General features: G+C 39.4%; 1 long non-coding RNA gene across 1 annotated transcript in view; it reads left to right on the top strand.

Moving 5' to 3' along the window:
• The first annotated feature begins 56 nt into the window (after positions 1-56).
• The window catches only part of LOC115272144, a 64,124-nt gene continuing 43,470 nt past the window's right edge, over positions 57-20,710 (top strand). The window contains exons 1-3 of the long non-coding RNA XR_003900271.1: positions 57-261; positions 640-765; positions 19,792-19,901. This is a non-coding gene — a long non-coding RNA (uncharacterized LOC115272144). The remainder of the gene's footprint in view (positions 262-639; positions 766-19,791; positions 19,902-20,710) is intronic.

Genomic DNA, 20,710 nt, shown 5'->3' on the forward strand with positions numbered 1-20,710 from the left:
TCGGTCCCCACACCCCACCCGCGCGGCGAGGAGCATGCGCAGTGACGCTTCCCGGCCCGCCGCGGTGCTGGCGGGCGAGGGGCCGTGCTGGGGCTCGCCGGGCGCTGCGGATGAGCGGCGCCGGGGAGGAAGACGCGAATGAGCCGAGGTCGGGCGGAAGAGGGCGGTATAACGGGCCACCAGGGGCTCTTGGGGATCACTGACATGGGAGCTCAACGCTGGCGGCGACCCAGGCCTGTAGCGCCATAGAGGACTTAAAAGGTGACCACGAACTTAAATTAGAGGGACCCGTCTAATTTGCAAGGCGTCAGCATTCTGTATGGCACCGGGGAGAATACAGAGTAGGAGGGGATTGTCCCCTCTCCAGGCTGGAGTGATGACTACTCCCTGGATATCCGTCTTCCTATGCCCCTGTTTAGAGGTTCAGGATGCACTCAATTTTAGGATTTAATTTAGTCATATGGTTTCACTTTAAGGATTTTTCAGTGTCCTCCAAAAATATTTGACGTTAATCTCACGGCTGAAAGAAAATTAAGGTTAAGAATAATTATACTGATGTGTCAGACTCTCTTAAGCACTATTCATAATTCTGATGACAATCCCTGTGAGACAATTCTAATGTTTATATCCATTTTACAGATGAGGGAACAAAGGCCCACAAAGCTAAGTAACTTGTAGGAGGACAGTAAACTAATAAATGGCAAAGATGGAATTCTATCTGCAGTCAGAGCTGGGGTCGACCAATATACAAAGCTCACCTCTCAGGTGCGTACCAATTAATATTTGATCAATCAATAGATGAAGCCAGCTTTTGGTTTGAAAGGAAAATAATTTTGAAATCACTTGCATTATCTTTCATCGTTCTTTAAATTCAGGACACTAAACAACACTTTTGGTCTTTTCCATTTCATGGCATCTTTTTAGGAAAGCCTTTTTTTGAGAGGGGGGTCTAGGTTCTAGGACCACTGATATAACTACATGGTGGTGTTAATATTAGAAATTCTGAGGTTAAAAAGGCACACAGTTACATAATATCGACATCTCTCCTCCTTTTGCATCCTTTGTAAGTTTTACTAGTGATGGCTTGCCAAACCCATTTGTTTTCCTTCATATCTACACACATACACATGCAAACCCCAAAGAAAGATTTGATTTGAAAAGTCCCTGACAAGTAACAAGGATGTATGGCGAGGTAGAGAAAGAAGAATTCTATTCTAAGTCATGGTTAGAGGAATAGTCGCTAACCTGCATTGATGGAGAACTCGGTTAAGATCAGTGAGGGAGAAAATAGGCATAAGATAGGTGATTGCCCATAAAACCATCCATTGTAATGAGAATACTTGGGACAGTGTTGTGAAAGAGGACCATTATTCTTTGAGTGTTAAAAGGGATCAAAGCCATTGTCCTCTAGTCTCAGCACTGGGAAAACAGATCTGGCAGTGGGGAAAGGAAAAACGCTTGACCTGTTAATACAGGCCTGGCTTCCTTGGAGACTCCTGGGAGGAGGCAGGAGCCAGACTCAGTGTCTTTGCCAAGTGACATGGAGATAAGCCAAATGATAGGGATGACCGGAGGACTCAAGAGAATTATGGTTTTCGTATGCCACTACTTGAGATACTTGCTGTGACTTTGTGCCAATTGAATGGCAAGCCTGGAAATTCCGTTCTTTCCTTTCCTTTTTTGAACTTCATGGATTATTTCCCAGTCATTTCCTCCTTTGTAACCATGGCACTCTGTTTATATCTCTGTTATAAGTCTTGTCCCCTTATATTATAATTACTTGAGTCTCATGCTATGCTGTGAGCCCCTGCAGGAGGGAAGCTATATCTTTTTCTGTGTCTTTTTCTCAGCAGGCCTGGCAGAGTGCCCTGAGTGTACTACTCATGCAAGAATAGATGTTGCAGGTTGTGGACTCGAGCCTCATAGATACATAAAAGAAAATATTTAGAAATAGCTTAGGTATCCAAACACATTTATGGAGCAATTGCCATGTATGGCAATCAATGCTCGAATAATTCCCTGCCATCATGGAGTTCATTGTCTGGTGCAGGAGCATGTGAAAGAAGAGAACTATGCAAAATACTAACTGTGTAATTACATTGTTGGTGGAAAAAAATAAGGTGGTATTGAGGAAGCTACTTTAGATTGTGTAGGCAGGTCAGTGTTCTCTGAGACCATTTAAGCTGACACCTCAAGGTAAGAAGGAATTGGCGAGGTGTATGTAGGGAGAAGAGCAGTTCAGGCAGCGAGAACAGCTTTCCCCATTTTATAGATGGAGAAATGGTGTATACCAGGGAACAGCTAGATAGTGGTGTATCATACAGCAGTTGGATCTATAAAGTTCCTTCACGTGTAAAATAATTTTACCAACCTCACAGGTTGTTGTGAAGATTCAGTAAGATAAAGTATATAAAGCACTGGGGTGCCTGGCTGGCTCATTCTGTTACGTGTCCAACTCTTGATCTCAGCTCAGGTCTTGATCTGAGGATCATGAGTTCAAGCCCCACGTTAGGCTCTGCACTGGGCATGAAGCCTACTTTAAAGAAAATGTATATAAAGCACTAATACCTTGCCTAGTTCATAGAAAGCATCAAATAGTTACTAAGCCTATTAGTTAGAAATGCTTTGTTGTAATGGAGAAAGAAGCCAATTCAAACTAGCTTAAACCAAAAGAAGACTTTAATGAGGATACTGAGACCCCTAGGGTAGAGATGTGACTTAGCTCGGAAACAGCTGCTCCTGATGCCTCTGACACTTCATCTCCTTCTCCACTAATTGCTTTTGTCTGTGCATCTGCGATAGTTTTTGACGTAGAACTCCTCTGCTTCTCAGGTTCACCGTCAGGAAACATGGTTCCTAAGAACTGTGACTTTCTAGAGCTTGTGGTCTGCATGTCCAGAAAAATACTGGTCTCTTTCTCAGTTCCAATTTAGAATTGTCCCAGACAAAAATTGTGATTGAATCGCCTTGGATCAGGTCCCTACCCCAGACTGGGCAAGTGAGTGGTGGAGAAAGTCGTATATCATGGTGGGGATTGATGGAACCATGTGCATGACGGTGTGGAAAAGGGAACAGTTTTCAAAAGAAGCTGAACAGACCTCAGAAGCTGAGTAGGTGTCCACTCTACTTTGATTTCCCTCTATGTAAAATATCACTCATTATGTATCTTAAAGCCATTTTACTCTCTTATGTTTTCAATGGATATAGAGACGAGCTTCTCAGCATCTTTTAAATACTATCTGCTTAAGTGACTTCTCTATTCTGTTAATGAACTTAGGAAACATGATGACATAAGTAAACATAAAACAAAAATAGAATGCCACAGAAAAAAAAGTGTTTAGGAAACAGAAAGTAGAACAAAGAAACAGAAAGAAGAATAAGAGAATTAAAAGATCCACCCACCATATCTAAGATCTTAATGCAGAAATTTAAGGGCTAAAAGAAAAAAGGAAAAAAATCAAAGTAATAAGACAACGCAGATTCTCAGAATTGAAGGACATTTGTTACTTGATCAGTAGGATCCACTGAATGAGCAATACAACAGATGAAAAGAGACTTATCCCAAGACATACCATCACATAATTTTTGAACACTGAGGATAATAGGAATATCCTAAAATCTTCCTGAAATGAAAAGAAATAAAATAAAAGGGCGGGCGCTTACATTCAATCCGAAACTGAAATTCAGTAGCAACATCAGAAGCCAGAGATTGCATTACCCCTTCTCAAGGAAAACATGTCCAATTTTGCATTCTGTGTCAAGCTAAACTGTCAGTCAAATGAAAGGTTGAAATCAACTCATTTTAAGATATATGAGAGCTCAAAAGAGCTTTGTATAAGCTCAATACAAAGAGTTTTATTCACTCCTCGTGTTCCTTTACTTAGAAAGCAGGAATGCTCTATCAAAATTAAGGAGTAACCCTAGAAATAAGAGGACTTGGATCCAAGAAACCAGGGGTTTAACATGAGAGAGAGGAATCTCAAGAGCATGCCAAAGGGAAGTTTCAATATCAGAGTCGTGCAGAAGGTCAAGGAGAGCAATTAGTCCAAATCATAGCTGGAGGACAAAGGCACCAGGAGGAGATACCCCACAAACAAGACTGACAAAAGAAATGTAGGCATAGTGACCATTTTCCTTGACAGTGCATAATACATGTAAGCCACAAGACTAAAATAGCAAAATATGACTTCAACGGAGAATGGGAGAATGTATTACAACCTGTTTGAAGATGTGGTTAGATTGGGGGAGAAATATTCTGGATGAAGTCTATGCAAAAGACTGAATTCTCACTTTTGTAGTTACAAGAACATAGTTTCTAAAACTGAAACTTTAATAGTGCTATAAGTATATAATTAGAAACATGGAGGTAAATACCAAATGAAATTACCAAAGAAGTTCAAAGTGGTTACCTCTTGAAAAAGGGGCAAGAACTTGTTCTTTGTTACAAGTCTTATTTGATTCTTTAAGTACACATATACACACACACACAAAACCACTAAGGAAAACCAATAAGGAAAAGTCATGGTCCCTGCTAATTTCTAATTTTTATTAAGTCAAATATCCCAAAGTCATCTAAAACATGATGTTCATTATTTCTATATTCCTATGTTTTCCCTATGTGTAGTTCTTTTTAATGCCAATCAGCCCTATGACTAGAGAGAGCAGTTTCAGAACCTACATTTTTAATGAATGGTAGAGACTCTGAATAAAGAAGATTTTCTAAATAGTCTTTTGAAATTTTATAGTCAAAACAAGAGGGGGCCTTCTCATTAATGATTACTGACTCACAAGAATAGATTGAAACATATTAATCTACACAACCACTACTCCATTCCTCTTTAAAATTATTTATGTGCAAACTTCCATCATCAATCATAAATTATAAGTCTTTTTTTCATTTGGATTAGGAAAAACTAAATCCTTCACATAATGTGGTATTAATGGAAAGCACTGAATTGAAATGCTATTTGTTTCACTAACTGACCTGAAAAAGGTTCTCTAGAGAAGTGTGACGCTCCAGAGAAGAAGTTCAAACTGAAGAACTGGCTGACAGATTACTTTTATTCCCAGACTTACCACACTTAATGGTTTTTTTCCCCAACGTTTTGGAGGAATACATTAAACTTGTACTTGCAGCATGTACAACTGAGCATACAAGACAGTGTTATTGGAAAAAAATCCTTTGGACAATAAGCAGACTGAAACATATTTATGAGATGTTTCAAAAGTTTATATTTATAAAGCTTGGAACATTTCTTAAAGACCTCTTGAATTATCTGCTAACCAATCCCCAAAGATGGAACTACAATTTGAAACCTGGTCTGTGTATTCTTTCCTTTTACTATAATACTTATAATTCCTATCTGGGTACCAGGCAAAATACTATGTACCAGTTGTCTTCCATTTTACCCTCCAGATCTGCTTTCCCTCCTTTTCCATTTTGCTCTGGGCCCTGGAAAACTACCCTGTAGAGAATGTTTCAGTGGGCTTCCTGAGCTCTGGCCTCTAATTAGGTTTGATGCTTGGAGGTAGTCGGAGAGCAGAAGAGGTCAAATTTGTAAGAAATTCATTCTGCTGATGCCCTCCTGTTTGTTGCATCCCTCTATGAGAGCCACACCTTCTATCAGGCAGCCCCTTCTAGGGTTCCTGTATATGCTGCTTCCTTCCCATTGCCTGCCCAGGCTTAGAGGCAGCAATACTTCTTCCCACTGCCTGCTCAAGGGCACTCCCTCATCTGCTGCTGGTTCTCTGGAAAATCTATCTGCCCATTCCATTGTAAATGGTTCCTTTAGTGGGCCCCCTCAATGAACAATTTGTGTGACTGAGTGCCATCTGTTTCCTAGAGGACCCTTGTAAATGCCCAAACACAATCTTATTTATTTCTCTAAAAATAAAAAAAAACCCAAAAAGAACTTTAAGTATTATCTTCATTTCACAAATGAAGAGAGTGAGATTAAGAGAAGTTAAGCAAGTTGCTGAAAATCCAACTGTACTATCTCCAGAGACCATTTATTCAGGCAAAGGGAAATCTCATTCCCATCCCAGAAAGTTTTCAAAACTTAGAATCCTATGGCCTTTCATTATGTTGGGGGTGGTTAGTTACACAGGCCAATAATTGTCAGTCAGGAGGACAGCAGCCACTGAAGCAACTGTGGCCTTGATTTTGGCCAGATGCTCAGGCCTCTGACCAAAAAACTTAAGCATGGTTTGTATATAGGTGCCACCAGAGGGGCCCCTGTCACGCATCTCTCTCCCTGCCTCACCACCTATCATCTCCTGCCCCTTCCCTTTTCTTCAGGGCTAATTGAGAACAGAAGTTTCTGCAGTCCTTCTCCTTCTCTCCTACCTTCCCCCTGTTTAGTCCCAGGAGAGCTCTACTGAGGATATACTACTGTCTTGGGCCAGGCCATCAGCTTGTAAATTCTCTGGGGAAAATTGTCCGTCAAGCCTCCATTTTTCTGCCTCTTGGCAGTGGGGCAGGGATGAGGTTAAAAACGGGGTAAAATGATAAGAGCAGAATTAGGTTAGTTCACTATAGTCCCCTTAAGTAGGTTCTTGTTCCGCTTTCCTTGATAGTCATAGAGAAAAGGTGGGAAGATTGTTTTCGCATCACGATGGTCCAGTTAATTTTGTTAGTAATAGTAGTGATAGTAATCCATGTAACAAGAAAATCTAACTTTCAGGCCAGTCCCCATGCTAAATGTGGTTCAGCATTGCCTCATTTATCATGCACAACAGCCCTGTAAGGCAGGTGTTAAATTACTTCCTTTTTTATTTGTGAAAACAGGCTTAGATGACAAAGCAATATGCTCAAAGTCAAGTTCAGCTGGGACTCTTGAATGTACACTCTCCACCTCTCTGCCTCACAGTGCCTTAGCCTGAGCTTCTGGCAGGCTGTGGATGCCATTCCGCACTGTTGACCACCAGCTGGTGGAGTGACTTTGTATTACAGCATGGTACATGTCTGCCGATCCATTCTCATATAGCTAATCAAAGATTAGGAAGATCATCAGGAAATCGGGTATCTGAGCTTCTCTGTTGGGCCTTAACTCGGACATAAATGTCAGTGCTGACATATTTAACACTGTCCTCCAAAAATATTGCTCTTTGAAGAGCAATAGAAAAAGCGACTTACAGCACATGCTAAGAAGCACACCCGTATTTCTCCATATGTTATTTATTCCTCTTGTTATTTAACATCAACGATTTAAAAAAAAAAAGGCTTTAAAGCTTATACCTCAGTAAATCCCCGGTGTATTTCTAAAGTCTCAAAAGAAAATGAGTGCTTTCAGAAATTTACTTCTTTCCATTTTAAATATTACATATCGGTTAGGCATTAACCCACAAGGAAATTATTCAACTAGATTTGTCTTCTGAGGAAACCAGTCATGCCGAGTATAAAAGTCTCGTTCTCTCTGGACACCGAGAATTCATAATCCTCACATGTAAGTTTAACTTGATAAGTGCTCTTTGTTTCAGGCTTTTAACATCAAGGTCGTTTTGGGGTTTAATTTGACAGGCTGTACCTGTTGGCTTTTGTGAGCCTACTTTTCATCATAGTTCAAAGACAGTGTGTGAAAGATTTGCTTATGGTAAGTAGGTCACTGGAGACGCATGTTATGCATGAAGAATCCTAAAATTCCTGCAACCTGGAACACTTTCCATGGTGATTTGAGGGACTCGGCTCACAACTTAATAACACTATTGAGTGATACCAGCCTTGCTGGGAAGGAATAGAACCATTCCTCATTAGGGAATCTGCCTAGGAGATGCCAATCCCCAGGGGGCCTCATTAGGGAAAATAAACACAAGCCATATAACCTGCTTTCTGGTAATAAACAGAAGTGACATGGAAGTCAGAGTGTTCCACTCAGGAGGAAAGAACAGTTCCAGCTAGAGGGTTTCATTCCAGCTCATGCTGTCAGAAGTTGGAAAGACAAGAAGTCCTTGGGAAAAGGTACCATTTTACAAATAAAATGTCACCAACCCATCTCCCTTAAGGCCAGGCTGGTAGACAATCACATCATGCTCTGTTTATGTGGTACTGTTCCCGTCAATTTTGTTTTTCAGTCATAACAACACATAATTGTTCTTTGTCTGAGTTTTCTTTCATGAAAACAGCAAAACACTTTGACCTGATTTTATCACTAGACTGCATTCATTTTATAATAAATTAGATCATTGATTGATTTCTTAAAGATGGGCCATTACATTAAATCAGAGAAGTGAGAAATTGACCAAGGAGTAGTTCACTTTGCATAATATAAATGTTCCTTAATTCATCCTTCAGTCCACTCTTTGGACCTCCATTAGTTGTATCAAGAGACATTCTACCATCTAACAAGCTTGGCCTTATCTTCACTCGAAATCATTCAAATGTGGCTCTTTAAGGAAATACAAAACAAAGTTATTTGGATCACAACTTTTCGGGATTTTTTTTAAATAAAGCTCTAATTTATATCTTTATTTTCATCTTAATTACCAAAACTTGACCCTAAAACATGTAGCTCCATGGGAAAAATTTACTTGACCTCATATCTACTGGACTTGGACTAGGACAGTAGGGATGGGGACAGGGTGGATGTTCCATTAATGGGGGATAGGTTTTCCACACATAAGAGGGTACTTCCTGGAGTTGACCATTAATTACAGCCTCATACACTAAATAGTGTCACTCGATTGCTGCTCATGATCCACAGCTTGTTTTTTCTGGGTGTGTCCTGGAATAAATGAAATCTCTAGCCAAAATTGGGCTGAATTCCAGATTGTTAAACTAAGTGATCAAAGAATCAGAAAAATTAAAAAAAAAGATTGCTCTCCTGTATACTGGGGACCAGTAGAAGAGCACATTGGTAACCGCTGCTATTGATAGGAATTGATAGGAATTGATTTCTTTCTTAGAGGACTCCTGAAACACCTTTAACTGTGTTTAAACATCTACCATCTTTGTAGCTATCTTCTGTTACTGTTGAAAAAGAAACATAAATCAGGAAACATTTAAATATGTGCTTTACAACAGAACTTTCTACCATGTTAAGAGTAACACACAACCCTATCTTTATGCCTTAAGTGATTGTTCCTCAAGCAAATTGCTATGCCCATGCCCCTGTTTTCCCTCTCTTTTCAGGAATTTGTGTTATTAGCATTTCTGCTACAGCAAACACTGTTCATTGTCTTTTATTGATATATAACTTTTAGGGCCCCCTGGGTGGCTAAGTCAGTTAAGCTTCTGACTCTTGATTACAGCTAGGGTAGTGGGATCAAGCCCCACATTGGGTTCCATGGTGCGCATGGAGCCTGCTTGGGATTCTCTCTCACTTTCTCTCTTTCTTTCTCTCTCTCCTTCTCCCTCCCTCTGCCCCTCTCCCCTGCTCACACACACTTTCTCTCTCTAAAATAAAAAAATACAACTTTTAGCTGTACTCATGATAGCCTACTCATTTCAGCTGTATGTCTAGACTCTGGTCAATGAGACTTGATCAATAAATATATGCAACATAGGAGTCTTGCCCTTGTACCTTGTAAATAAATGCAGCACTCTAGGGATTGTGAGTCAACAGAATAGAAGGAGTGGGGCCCCTTGATGATTTCCTAAAGTTGCTCATACCATCGTGGACTTTTATGTGAGAGAGAAGTGTTATTTAAGTCATTGTATTTTGAATCTGTCACAGCTACTGAATACAAGCTTTCATTTGGATGACAACAGGATTTAGGATAAATCATATAAACAAAATATTATAGACTCTTCCTCAAGTCTGTTTTAGCCTAATAGGAAATGTCAGCAGAAACCGTTCTCCACACAAATTTTTTGTGAAATTTTATACATTTTTAACCATATCTACAAAGGAAATAAGTTTACCCTGCTAGCAAACTCTGAATTTACAGTGACACTTAGCAGTATTCTTCCTAGATAGATGCCTCATTACTTGGACAGCAAAAGAGTTTGGGAAGTTTTATATTCTATTGACTTACTTCTCAAAGTCAGGTCCATGGACAAACATCATTTTTGATTTTTCAAACTGCAGAACCTCAGATCCCACCCCAGACCTACTGAATCTGAATTTCTGTTTTAAAAAGAACACCAGGTAATTAGTGTGCACATTAGTATTTGAAAAACATTGTTGTAGGAGATAATATGAAAGAGCATGATGGAATTTCTATATTCTATAACAGTAGTTCTCACAGTGTGGTCCCGAGACCAAAGGCATCAGCATCAACTGGAAACTTGTTAATGATACAAATTCCTTGCCTAACATCACACTCAAAGATGACAGGCTACAAGTTTGTTCTCTAATATCAGGAACAGACAAGGAAGTCCATTCTTTCCACTTTTATTCAATGGAGTACTGGAAGTCCTCAGCCACTACAATCAGACAAGAAAAAGGAATAACAGACTCCACATTGATGAGGAAGAAGTAAAACTGTCACTATTTTCGAAGACATGATGCTATGTATATAAATACCTCACTAAAAATATATAGAACTAATAAGCGAATTCACTAGAGTTTCTGGATACAAAATCAACATACAGAAATCTGTTGTATTTCCATATACTAATAATGAAATAGCAGAAAGAGAAATTAAGAAAATAATTTTATTTACAATTGCATCAAAAAGAGTAAAATACATAGGAATAAATTTATCCATGTGGAATTTAGTGAGAGACCTATATTCTGAAAACTATAAGACCTGGATGAAAGAAATAGAAGATGATACAAACAAATGAAAAGATATACCATGCTCATGGATCAGAAGAATTAATATTGTCTATACTATCTGAGGCAAGCCACAGAGTCACTGCAAATACTGTCAACATTCCAATAGTATTTTTCACATAACTAGAACAAAATAATCCTAAGACTTGTATGGAATTATAAAAGACCTCAAATAGCCAAACCAATATTGAGGAAGAAAAACAAAGCTGAAGGTATCACATGGAAGATGTAACTATACTGCAAAGCAATAGTAATCAAAAACAGTATGGTATTGGCATAAAAATAGACACATAGATTAATGAAGCAGTTTTTTGAGAGCCTAGAAATAAACCCATGCTTAAATGGTCAATTAATCTATGACAATGGAAGCAAGAGTATGCAATGGGGGAGAAAAGTCTTTTCAATAAATGGCATTGGAAAACTGGACAGCTACATGTGAAAGAATGAAAGTGGACAACTTCTTATACACTAAGTAAACTCAAAATGGATTAAAGACCCAAATATAAGACCTGGAATTACAAAACTCCTAAAGGAAAATATAGACAGTTAACTCATACACATTGGTCTTAGCAATATTTTTCTGTATGTGTCTCCCCAGGCAAGGAAAATAAAATCGAAAATAAATAGTTGGGATTACAAAAACCAAAGAGATTTTGCATAGCAAAGGAAACCATCAACAAAACAAAAGGACAACCTGCTGAATGGGAAAAGATATTTGCAAGGGGTTCATATTCAAAATATATAAAGAACTCATTCAACTTCACACACACAAACACACACACACACACACACACACACACACACACACACACAGTCTGATTAAAAAGAGGGCAATCACCTGAATAGACATTTTCCCAAAGAAGACATACAGATGGCCAACAGTCATATAAAAGGATGCTCAACATTACTCATCATCAGGGAAATGCAAATCAAAACCACGATGACATATGACCTTACTCCAGTCAGAATGGCTAGTACCAAAAAGATGAGAAAAAATAAGTGTTGGCAAGGATGTGGAAAAAGGGGAACCCTCGTGCACTGTTGAGGGGAATGTAAATTGGTGGAGCCATTCTGGAAAACAGTATGGAAGTTGCTCATAAAAATAAAAGTACCATGTAATCTAGTGGTTCTACTTCTGGGTGTTTATCCAAAGTAAATGAAAACACAAATTTGAAAAGATATATGCACCTCTGTGTTTATCACAGCATTATTTACAAACACCAAGAAAAGGAAGCTCATTGATAGATGAATGGATAAAGAAAATGTGGTTATATATACACAATGGAATATTATGCAGGCATAAAAAATACAATAAAATCTGGGGTGCGGGGGTGGCTCAGTCAGTTGAGCATCCGACTTCAGCTCAGGTCATGATCCCACGGTTTGTGGGTTCGGGCCTGCGTCAGGCTCTGTGCTGATAGCCCAGAGCCTGGAGCTGGCTTTGGATTCTGTGTTTCCCTCCTTCTCTGCCCCTCCCCTGCTCATGCTCTGTCTCTGTCTCTCAAAAATTAATAAGCATTTTTTAAAAATTAAAAAATAAAATAAAATAAAATCTTGCCATATGTGACAACATGAATAGACCAAGAGGGGATTATATTGAATGAAAGAAGTCAAACAGAGAGAGACAAAAACCATATGATTTCACTTATGTGTGTAATCTAAAAATTCAAAACAAATAAACAGAAACAACAAAATTGAAACAGATTCATAAATATAGAGAATCAATTGGTGGTTGCCACAGGGGAGCAGGTTGAGGGCATGGATGAAATACGTAAAGAAGATTAAGAGGACAAACTTCCAATTGTAAAATAAATAAGTCAAAGGGATGAAAAGGACAACATAGAATACATATGCTGGAAATATAGTCAATAATATTGTAATAACTTTGTATGGTGGTAGATAGCTACATTTATCATGGTGAGCATTTCATAATGTATATACTTGTCCAATCACTATTTTTTACAGCTGAAGCTAATATATATGCCAACTATACTTCAATCTAAAATATAATAATTTAAAACAGAAAGATTGGGGCACACTGAAACACTGAGGGCATGTTCCAGCGATTTGTATACTAACAAGCCTTCCTGAGTTATTCTGATGCACACAGCTGCTTTAAGGCAGTATTTCCTAAAATTTAGGTCTCTGTAGACAGATGTTATGTGAAAGAGTTCCATGGCCAAATAAGTTTGAAAACCACTGAGTTAAACAAAACTAGACAGTTCAAAATCCAGAATTCCTTGTAGTCTATAACATATTAATGTGCATGGCTATTTCTAAGAGGGTGATATCTTGGGGCACCTGGGTGGCTCAGTTGGTTAAGCATCTGACTTCAGCTCAGGTCATGATCTCACAGTTCATGAGTTTGAGCACCACATTGGGCTCTGCGCTGACAGCTCAGAGCCTGGGGTCTGCTTTGAATTCTGTGTCTGCCTCCCTCTCTGTCTTTCCCTACCCCCCACCCCTCAAATAAACATTAAAAAATTTTTTAATATGAGGTAATATAGAATGCAGCATTTATTTTTTTTCTTTTCAGATTTTGTATAAATAGTTAACATGTAGTGCAGTATTGATTGCAGGACTAGAATTCAGTGATTCATCACTTACATACAACATCCAGAGTTCATCATAACAAGTGCCCTCCTGAATGTCCATCATCCATCTAACCCATCTCCCACTCACCTGTGCATATATTCGTATCACATCTTCTTTATCCATTTATCAGTTGATGGACATTTGGGTTCTTTCCATGGTTTCACTATTGTTGATAATGCCACTATAAACAGTGGGATGCATTTACCCTTTGAATCTGTAGTTTTGTATCCTTTGGGTAAATACCTGCCAGTGCAATTGCTGGATTGTAGGATAGTTTTACTTTTAACTTTTTGAGGAACCTCCATACTGTTTTCCAGCATGGCTGCACCACTTTGCATTCCCACCAACAGTACAAGAGGGTTCCCCTTTCTCTAAATCCTCGCCAACACCTGTTGTTTCTTGTGTTGTTAATTTTAGCTGTTCTGACAGGTGTGAGGTAGTATCTCATTGTGATTGTGGTTTGTATTTCCCTGATGATGAATGATATTGAGTATCTTTTCATATGTCTGTTAGCCATCTGGATGTCTTCTTTGGAAAAATGTTTATTCATGTCTTCTGCTATTTCTTAACTGGATTATTTTTGGGTGGGTGTTGAGTTTCATAAGTTCTTTATAGATTTTGGATACTAACCCTTTATCTGATATGTCATTTGAAAATATTTTCTCCCATTCTGTAGGTGCCCTGTTACTTTTGTTGATTGTTTCCTTCACTGTGGATAAGCTTTTTATCTTGATGAAGCCCCAGTAGTTCATGTTTGCTTTTGTTTCCCTTGCCTCCAGTGACATGTCTAGAAAGAAGTTGCTGTAACTGAGGTCAAAGAGGTTGCTCCCTGTGTACTCTAGGATTTTGATGGCTTCCTGTCTCATATTTACTTCTCTCCTTCATTTTAGATTAATTTTGTGTTTGGTGTAAGAAAGTGGTCTAGTTTCATTCTTCTGCATGTTGCTGTCTAGTTTTCCCAACACTACTTGTTGAGGAGAGTGTCTTTTTTCCGTTGGATAGTCTTTTCTGCCTTTTCAAAGATTAATTGGTCATGGATTTATGGGTCCATTTCTGGGTATTCTATTCTATTCTATTGATCTATGTTTGTTTTTGTGCCAAAACAATACTGTCTTTATGACTATGGCTTTGTAATATAGTTGAAGTCCAGAATTGTGATGCCTCCAGCTTTGCTTTCTTTTTCAGGATTACTTTGGCTATTTGGGGGTCTTTTGTGGCTTCATACAAATTTTAGGATTGTTTGTTCTACCTCTGTGAAAAATGCTGGTGGTATTTTGATTGGGATTGCATTGAATATGTGAATTGCTTTGGGTAGAATCGAAATTTTAACAATGTTTGTTCATCCAATCCACGAGCCTAGAATATTTTCCATTTATTTGTGTCCTCTCCAATTTCTTTCATAAGTATTCTATCATTTTCAGATCTTCTACCTCTTTGGTTAGGTTTATTCCTAGGTATCTTATGGTTTTTGGTTCAGTTATAAATGGGATCAGTTCCTTGATTTCTTTTTCTGCTTAGAATTCAGCGTTTAATAAGCTCATTTGACATCAGAACCATTTTTCATGAATTATCTCTTAGGTTGGTGTTCCATGGATCAAACTTTGGAAAACACTCTTTTATAATTTCTCAAAATCAGTAAAATAATTTCAGGCCAAGGGTACAATTTGTAATTTTTTACATTTGACATGAAAGTTTCCAGAAAAGCCAATTCAAACTTCTGAATCATTATTTCTTTACAACACTCCTTTCCAGGCATCTGACATCAGGTAGAGTTTCTAAGATCCTGTTTTCCTCTTTTTCTCACAACTACTCCCATCCTTCTGTCCTAGAATTATAGGATTTGGCATCCCCTAAAACAAAATCCGTGGCCCATTCAGCTTGAGAATTATCTAACATTTACTGAGCATTTGCTCTATTCTAGGCATTGTGCTATGTGCTTTATTATGTATTATCTCATTTAATCCTCATACCAGCCCGGTGAAATAGATGTTGTTATGAATATTTTACAAATAAACTATGACTCAGAGAGAAAATTAATCTCAAAGTTCCATAGTGAAAAAGAACTAGACCTAGGTCCCCAACTTTGATTCGATAAATTTCAAAGCTTCTTCTATTTCAAAGCCTTCTAGTATCATCCTGTGGGCTAAATCTTTTTAAGAAGTATGATCTGAATCCAGATTAGCATAGATTTTAGGGAGAGTAATATATTCTGAAATGAAGGGAAAAACCAGGTAAATTTTGCTAGAACAAATAGCTTTTCCCTTTGGAACAAAACCAGAACAGTTCTATGTATAAAATAAGCCTTTCAAAAATCAGTAAGTATTTACTGATAATTGAAGCAAGTGGATGGGAGGAAATACAATAGTATATGACTTGCATGCCTGATCAATTTGGGAAGACAAAACAGTCCATGTAAAAGAACAGTGTAAGGTCATATATCCCAAAGGCCAATGTGTTGAACAATTTCTCAATGCTACAGGGGTTAGAAATAAGTAGAGATACCTTCTTCAGCTGGCGAGGAATTTCAGCTCAAATCTCAAAATCTATAGTAAAGAAGACTGAGCAGTAGTTCCAAGGAAGGATAAAACAATGGGATTTGGAAGACAGTGTGAATACTGAGCCTTGATGATAAGGTAGGATCTGGAGAAACCCTGGGATGATGACTTGGCTAGAAAGTCAAGAAAATGTTGAATGTGTGACTTCCAAGTTTAGGTATCAGCCTCAGTTCAGGTAGAATTATGTCTACCCATCACCACAGGGCCATATTTAGCGGAGAGGCCTGACTCTCCTCAGTCAACGCAAAGCACAACTTTCTCTTTTAACTGAGAAGCCTGCTCTTACATTAAGTCATAATGTAGGGATCTACGGGATTCATCCCAAACAGTTGCTTCAGAATTAATTCAGCACATCAGAGTATCTCTATACTTGCTCTCAGGACTCACCCCTTCCCTTTTGTCACTTACCTGGATTTGAAAGAAGTGGCTGTTTATTTACCAAGGAGACTGTCTTCTGCTCACACAACAAAAGAGAGAAAACCTAAAGAGAACTAAGTGGAAAATGAAGAGTTGTTTCTTCTTCAGATTCATTTTGGCTTCAGAGTGAATGCACATGCTTGACTGTGTGTTTTTGTAAACCTCCCTTCCCCTTTCTTCAAAGTTACTTAGTTGGCTTACCCCATGGTAGTGACTAAGTTGGAACAGTCTTCCTGGGGATGCCTTTCTCTTTCTGGAGACAGTTCAAAAGAAGTGGGATCAGATTATTTTGACCTGGAGCAGATTATGGTTGGGGTTGCTATCTCATTGTAACCCTTTGTCCTTAGGATAACAAATCTTTTGTCTTCTAAAGTGCCCTCACCTTTAAGTGGCTGTGAGGATGTCAGAAGACACTGCAAAAAACAGAAGTTTTTGCTGCCATGGGAATTATTGTTGGATTCTACAAAATTTGGTTATGTGTCTAGGTTCCAGTTGTTATTTGCAGGGCACAGTTGAGAAAATGTCCCAATAGACTATCTCTAAGCATATGTACACATTGCTTCACCTGCATAACTATATTTTGCATTTCAACTGTAGTTCAGAGTTGATCCCCACACTTATGAGTCCCTGAGAGTCCTGAAGGACACAGTGTAACATTTGTACACAAAAAAGTTTTAAGAAAAGCTCAACATTCTGATCCAGACCTCAAGAAGAGTTCTTTTTTTATTTTTATTTTTTTTAATGGTTTTTTTTTTGAGAGACAGTGCGAGCAGGGGAGGGTCAGAGAGAGAGGGAGACACAGAATCCGAAGACAGGCTCCAGGCTCTGTGCTAGCGATCAGCACAGAGCCTGACGCGGGGCTCGAACCCACGAACCATGAGATCATGACCTGAGCCGAAGCCAGATGCTTAACCAACTGAGCCACCCAGACGCCCCAAGAAGAGTTCTTTGAATGGCTTTTTGTTACTCCTTTAACTGCTAGGACTGTGACCTGCATTTTCAAATCTCTTTATAGGTCTAAAGGCCCCATGCTAGGGTCCTTGGCACTCTCCCACTTTTCCTTGTCCAAGTTGTTTCAATCAGAAGTCAGACTTCCTTATTTCCAAGCTCCCTTGATCTCAATTTCTTTCTTAGCTTTTCTTTTGTTTACATTGTTCCTTTCTGGCACTGGCCATGTAGACAAGTAGAGAAGGTAGTTGTGTGTTGTGATTTGAGACGTAGTGTGAGATACCACTAGAAACACCACACAAGGAATTCCACTGCTCAACTGTAGTGTCTCATCTATGTGCCAGATCTGCTTTCTGAGATTCTTTTTTTCCTTGCAGCAGCAAGTCCCAAGGCCTTCACTTGTTTGCACAACTTGGGATTCTTTCCCTCTAAACCTGCTTGCAGAGTTAATTGCAATCTCCCTGACCCCTCATCTCTGTTGATGCTTCTAATAAGAAGCCCATGGGTCATTTAGAAGTCTAGAGCAGCCTGCAGTGGGAATTGGAAAACTATATTTCACTATCCAACCTGGACTCCTGTCTGTTTCTATAAATAAAGTTTTATTGAAACATAAAAAAGAAAAGAAAAAGTGGCTGACTCCATTCTTAGTGGGGTGGCCCATGCTCTAATAGCTGAGATCCTAGTTGGCCAGAGATAGTCCCAGTTTACTTGGTTGTGTCAGGTGCCCCAGTCTGAACGGTAGGTTATGTGGCCACCCTACTCAAACCACTGGTTTCCTTCCAACATGGGAACTTGTGCTCAGAGAGTCACTCTTGTCCCTTATCCCAGCAAGGCAGATCCACATCTTGGGTACTATTCATGGAGACATAATGCCATGAGCCAGAACCCTCACATTTTGAAGGAGTGTGGGTTTGGTAAGGCCAGTCTCTTTTCATTTTTATTTTTTTACCTTATTTATTTTGAGAAAGTGAGAATCTCAAGCAGTCTCTGCTCTGTCAGCACAGAATCCAACACGCAGGGCTTGATCTCACAAACTATGAGATCATGACCTGAGCAGAAATCAAGAGTTGGACACTATACCAACTGAGCCACCCAGGGACCCAGGCCACTGCTCTTTGCAACTCATCCTCTTTATAAGACCATTTAGACAGCCACCTGGCTGGTAATAATGGCAAATTATCCAGATACTTTTAGTTTTAACAGTACATTGTATTTTTCAAGAGTACTGCTACCACGTGGTCCTAGATTCTGCCCTGCACAACAGCTTGGTCCTAAATATTCAGAGCCAAAGTTGAGTACCTGGTGTTGTCACCCAGCAAACTGTTTCCTCTTTGCAGTGCTCAGAAACAGCTGGAGATGTGTGCTAAGCAAATATCAGACATAGACGTTACATTAAGCAAACAATGAGAGGAAAGAATATAGGGTAGGGAAGCGGCCGCATGCCCCACAGCTGTTCCAAGAGCAAACAGATCTGCAGGCTTGCAGAACTTGTCTGTAACAGGAATGAATACATTAACTTGACTAAACAGAGAATGCATATGTAAGAAAGAGATTTTATGAGCTAGCAAAGTGTAGAAGAAAAAAACAGAAAAAAGTCACTATGGCCGATATTAATAATGTCCATCTCAGCATGTACAATAGAGGCAGTGATCTGGCCAGTATTTCTGGTTCTGTTGAGTGAGGCACTCTTCATCTGATGTGGTTGACCTGATGTCACCTTTCCTCTTAGTTCCTAGGCTCTGCGTTTGGAACAACCTTTTGATCTCGGTTAACCTTCTCTCTTTTTTTAATTTTTTTAAACGTTTTATTTATTTTTGAGAGACATAGAGAGAACGTGAGTAGGGGAAGAGCAGAGAGAGATGAAGAAACAGAATCCAAAGCAGGCTTCAGGCTCTGAGCTGTCAGCACAGAGCCCAACATAGGGCTCAAACTCACGAACTGAGATCATGAACTGAGCCAAAGTTGGACGCTTAACCTACTGAGCCACCCAGGCACTCTATAAATCTTCTCTCATGAGGAAGACTGTGTTTTGTCAGACGGAACTTTGCATTCTGTCCCTATGCAGTAATTTCTTCTTGCGAAGGAATTAGTTGGCTTCTGATTTTGATTAGACACTTCATGGAGTTTGGTACTGATCATAAGGACTCCAGCATACTGATAATAATTTCTTATGGAAATTAATTAACACACTGTTGGGGCAGATACTGCTAATCATTTATGCCATACACTCATTTAGTGACACATTGTCACCATTGGTCCATGCTTGGTTCTCTTTTATTTACCAATTTTTATTACACTATTGACAAATACAAATAAATTAATAAAAATTAAAAACTACAAATAAGATATACATGATCTGTGTATCTCCCTAGTAAATTTGATTAATGTATGCAACTAATCCTTAGCGATAAGCTTTCTGCCCTTGAATGGACCAAATTAGGGTTCTTGGTCTGTGTGGGTAAATTGAAGTCAAAATCCCACCTGGGGAGGCCTGTAAAGGTCATTCGTGGCCTCTTCCTGGCAGACATGCTTTTAACATCATTGCTTGTCCTCTGTAATAGCCAATGTGGACACGAATGCTCATCTTTCCATACTGCCTGTGTGGATAAAAACTGGTGGAACAGCACAAGTAAAGAAATCCTTGATTTTTATTCTCCTGCTTCTATACCAGGTAAAATTCACTGTTTCATTTTCAAGGTGCAAAAAAAAGCACCTAAAAATAGCTCCCATATATTAGCTATATAAGTGAACAATGCTATGCATTTATGTGCATTACCTGATTGACTCCTGCTGCAATCTGCCTGGCACCAGGAAGAATAAGCTCCTGGGACCTTGGCCATGTGCAGAGTCTGCGTCTTGAGCCCTTTGAGTTTACCAAGCTGTGAGTTCTATTTCCCATGAAGCCCTTGATCTTGGCTCCTCACCCTCCATTCCCAGTGGTGCCCAGCCCAGGGGTCCAGGTCTGACCCTGATCCTGCCTAATCTCCTTGGCCCTGGTTACTCCCACCTGTCAGAGTCATCTGGCGACGACTTGGCTGGGTCCAGCCTAGGCACAGGTGGGCAGCCCCAGAAGTCAGCACCCGCTCCGGGCTGGCCCCAGCCCCTCTACTAGGGAGTCAAACACCTCACAGCACACCTCTCTCTGTTCCTCTCACACCTCGCGTGGGGCTGGCCACCTGTGCGCTCTCCTCCGGGGATCAGGAGCACCAGGTTTTTACTACCTGAAGTGTGTCAGGCAGCCCAGCTTCTCCTTCCCACCTCCTTCCTTACGGAATAGCCAGCTTCCTGGTGCTAATTCTCAGTGCTCTAATTTTTCTGTTAAAATCATCCCGGTGGTGTTTTTTTTTTTTTATTTGCTAGAAAGTGCTTTAGAGAAATGTAGTTCCTTTCTAAATGTGTCTTCTTATTATTATTGCTACTGTGATTGAAATGATGATGAGGATGATGATGATATCTGTTCAGTCAGCAGGGCTTTAATGA

The sequence above is a fragment of the Suricata suricatta genome, chromosome 11 (assembly GCF_006229205.1).
Source record: "Suricata suricatta isolate VVHF042 chromosome 11, meerkat_22Aug2017_6uvM2_HiC, whole genome shotgun sequence".
In the NCBI taxonomy this organism is placed as follows: domain Eukaryota; kingdom Metazoa; phylum Chordata; class Mammalia; order Carnivora; family Herpestidae; genus Suricata; species Suricata suricatta.